Here is a 4705-nt window from a genome sequence, read left to right as displayed (position 1 = left end):
GGAGGTGTAGGTATGACGATTTTACAAGAGAGTGTAATGAGAGTATACTGGATGTTGTGAGATATATGTGTAGGCACAGCTGGAATACAGAAGGAGGCAGGTGTAAGAACAGCTGCAGCACAGCACGGGGAGGAGGAAAAGGAGGAGGAGGTGGTGGTGGAGAAGGAGGAGGTGGTGGTGGAGGAGGAGGAAGAGGCGGGAAAAGTAGGAGGAGATGCGTGAGGAGGAGAGGGTGGAGGATAAGGAAGATGATGCGAAGGAGGAGGAGGAGGATAAGGAAGAAGTGGAGGAGGATAGGGATAGAAGTGGAGGAGGAGGAGGATAAGGAAGAAGTGGAGGAGGATAGGGAAAATGGAGTAGGAAGATAAGGAAGAAATGAAGGAGGATAGGGATAGAAGTGGAGGAGGAAGAAGCATAATGAAGAAGAGGAGGATAGAGATAGAAGTGGAGGAGGAAGAAGTATAGGGGAGAAGTGGACGAGGATAGGGATAGAAGTAGAGGAGGAGGAGGATAAGGAAGAAGTGGAGGAGGAGGAGGAGGAGGCTCTGGGGCCACGTCACGGCAGCAACATCAAGGGAGCAGTCATGTGTGAAGACGGGGCGAGTGCTCGCTAACCCAGCCTTAAATCCCAGCCCAGCGCGCACCTTAGGCCCCTCCCCTACCCCCTGCCCCCTGCCTCCTTCTCCCTGCTCCCTGCCTCCTTCTCCCTGCCCCCTGCCTCCTTCTCCCTGCTCCCTGCCTCCTTCTCCCTGCCCCCTGCCTTCTTCTCCCTGCCCTGTTCTCCCTGCCCCCTGCCTCCTTCTTCCTGCCCCCTGCCCTCTTATCCCCTGCCTTCTTCTCCCTGTCCCCTGTGTTCTTCTCCCTGCTCCCTGCCTCCTTCTCCCTGCCCTGTTCTCAGTGCTCCCTGCCCCCTGCCTCCTTCTCCCTGCCCTGATCTCAGTGCTCCCTGTCTCCTGCCTCCTTCTCCCTACCTTCTTCTCCCTGCCCCCTGCCTCCTTCTCCCTGCCTTCTTCTCCCTGTTCCCTGCCCTTGTCCCTGTCCTCTTCTCCCTGTCTCCTGCCTCCTTCTCCCTGTCCCCTGCCCCCTACCTTCTTCTCCCTGCTCCCTGCCCTCTTCTCCCTGCCCAATTCTCCCTGCCCCCTGCCCCCCCCCACCTCATATTCCTCTTCGGAGCTTCTGATTGGCGGGAAATCCGAGGCTAGAAAAAAAGATAAATAAATAAATAAAAAGATTCTTCTATTTCGCAAATCACGCAGCGCCGAGATTGAAAAAATAGATAGATAAATAGATAAATAAACGAAGGAAAGGGAAACAAACAGCACAAGGTGTAATAAACATCTTAGACCATTGATCTTTTTAACTTCCTTTCTTCCCGTCTCTCTCTCTCTCCCTCTCTCCTTTCCCTCTCCCTCTCCCTTCCCTCTCCCTTCTCTCTCTCTCCTCCCTCTCCCCCCCCCCCTCCTCCCCACCAGCAGACCCCGCCCTCCCCTCCCCCCTCCCCAAGCTACGGCGGGAAACTTTCCCAATCCATTTCTTGAAACTCAGTTGCGAAAACAAACCGGAATTTGAACAAAAATAAACAACAAGACAACAAAATGACGAATCGAACGAAAACGGACGCAGTTTTTTTTCCCGCCAACCCACACCTTTCCCCCACTCGACCCATCTCTTAAATGATCGAAATAAACGAATAAAGAAACAACAAAATTCCGATAGTCTGTAGAAGAGAAGGGGAGAGAGGGAAAAACACGCGATAATAAATAGATACGAAATAATTTAACCCGTGTGCACGCCGAGGGTTTGGCTTAGAGAGGCTGCCTAATGGAACTTACCCGACTCTCTTGGTGGTCCGCGGTGTCACGCCGTCCGACCCCCTGCGCGCGGCTACGACTTCGGCTTCCGGGACCCGTCGTCGTCGAAGTCGTCTTGACCGATTCGAACTAAAAGGAGGCTGTTATGATTTTTTTTTTTTAGATTTTATTCTGGTGTAAAATTGATGATAAGATAATGATGATAATAATAATAATGACGATGATAATAACAATAATAACAATGATAATAATAATACTAATAACAATAATAAAGATAATAAAATAATAATGATAACAATAATAATAATAATAATAATAGTGATAATAACAACAAAACTAATAAAAGCTGATAATGATAATAATGATAATAATAATAATAATAATAATAATAATGCTAATAATAATAATGATAATGATAATAATAATAATAACAATAATGATAATAACTATTAATAACAAAAACAACTTACACTACTAAAATAACATTTACAAAATCAAGAAATCAAGCTTAAAAAATATAGTCATATTATGTGCTCCAAAATAACAATAATTGATAACAAGATAACAATGAAAACTTTAATGAAAAAAGTGTTCAGATTTATACATTTTTGACGGAAATGATAAAGATATTTTGATAAATGTTTATAAGATAAAGTTGGATGAATTTTTTTTTCTTTATTATCAAAGTGGAGAAAAATAGTGTAAATGTAAGAATGAGGTGAATAAAGGAAAATGAATAGAAAGAGGTGAATTAAGAAGAAGAAGAAGCAGAAGAAGAAGAAGAAGAAGAAGAAGAAGAAGAAGAAGAAGAAGAAGAAGGAGAAGAAGAAGAAGAAGAAGGAGAAGGAGAAGAAACACAATCTCTCCAACCTGAAGTAGAAGAAAATAGTACACAATAAAAACAAGTAGAAAACAAAAATAGAAAACAAATACACACAAAGATTAAAAAAAAAAAAACGAACAGCTCTAAACAAAAGCAAAAGAGGAAGCCGAAGTCGAAGCCACAGGACCTGCCGTGAGAGAAGGTGGTCGCAGCTTCCGAACACATGTCTCAGCAGCTCTCAAGACTTGAAATAAAAAAATAAAAAAATCTCTGTGTTGCATTAATACGCCTGTTGCAACTGCGGGTGTCGTATATATATATATATATATATATATATATATATATATATATATATATATATATATATATATATATAAAACGTCTTGCAACACAAGCTTTATCGTGATCGTTTATTATCTTTTTTTTAGCTTTTATTTCCCTTTCGTTATTCCGCCATTCCTTTGTTTCCTCTCGTTCGTTCGTTCGTTAAGAGGAAAATCGTTTAAGAAGGTGAAACTCTTCTATTTTGCTGCAACTCCTTCATTTTGTACAAAAATGTGACGCATTTTTTTTTTTTTATTTATTCATTTATTTATGTTTTATTCTACAATTTTTTTTTCTAAATGCTGGACTTATTAAAAAAAAGTAGTATTTGCAACAAAAACGGAATCTTATGTAATAATCTAAGTGATTTTTCAAAGTGATTTTTACGTTATTTCAGATATATACGTTTTATGAAACTTCTAAAAAGAGTAATATTTATCATTTATAATTACAGATGTATCAAATGTTTATTGTTTTTTTCTTCATATTTCTGGTAAATATTCCTCATTTCATATATTACTATTATTGCCATATTTATGTTTAGGAGGGAAAATTACTAAGAATTTTGTGCTTTATCTGTAAGCATATCTGTGTTGCTTCACCAGTTTTCGTGTAAACAGTGCAATAGAATACATTATCGCATTTACATCTATTTATTTCAATTCACTGAAGACATGCTGGTAATATTCACCAGTATGTCAACATTGGTATATTCGCATGCAATAATTAATTATGATACACAAACACACATACACAAACACGCCCACACACATATACACACATACACATAAACACACACACAAACACACACACACACACACACACACACACACACACACACACACACACACACATACACACACACACACACACACACACACATACACTCCCCCCCCACACACACACATACACTCACCCCCCCCACACACACATACACTCCCTCCCACCCCCCACCCCCAAACACACACATACACCTTCCGCCCTACCTTCCACCCCGCCCATACACCGCCCACAGCCACACACACACACACACACACACACACACCCAAGACCACACTACCCATGCGTTGTACAAGGCCCCGAAACAAGAGGAAACAGCCTTTAATCGGATTTCAAACAGCCACAACAATACCCGGACTGCCATTCCTTGCCGTGGGAGCCGCCAGATGTCTCCAGCGTCGCCTCTACACCGCGCGGGATACAAGGGGGGGAGGGGAGGGGAGGGGGGAAGGGGGTGTCAATACAACGGCTTATGTAATGTAGTTTATGGCCTTCTGAATATCGTTGTGAGAGAGTTGGAGAGAGAGAGAGAGGGAGAAGGGAGAAAGAGAGAGAGAGAGAGAGGGAGAGGGAGGAAGGAGAGAGAGAAGTATAAGTGAAAGGGTTATATATGTTGTAGCGTGTGACCTACGACAGATGATGTCATATACTTTTTTTCTCTCTCTTTTCGCTTAATTTCATTTTTGTTTTTGTATTCTAAGGTCTAAGTAGGGTAGGTTGTGGACGGAAGTAGGTTTGTATATATAAGAGGAAGGATTTCTGTGATTTGTCAGTGGTGCTCTAAGAAAATGCGATCTATTACGTTTTTTTCAAATCTCATTTACTTATCATCAGCATCGTTATAATTAGTTATTGGTGTATCTAACAATTAAACTTTCTACAAATATACTTTGTTATCGAGATAAAAAAGGATTCAAGCATAACAGATTTCCACTATCGAAATTGTCTAACAAAATCTACCATTAAT

This window comes from Penaeus vannamei, chromosome 30, assembly GCF_042767895.1.
Source record: "Penaeus vannamei isolate JL-2024 chromosome 30, ASM4276789v1, whole genome shotgun sequence".
Lineage (NCBI taxonomy): Eukaryota > Metazoa > Arthropoda > Malacostraca > Decapoda > Penaeidae > Penaeus > Penaeus vannamei.
The sequence above is the reverse complement of the archived record's forward strand: the minus strand, read 5'-3'. Positions refer to the sequence as shown.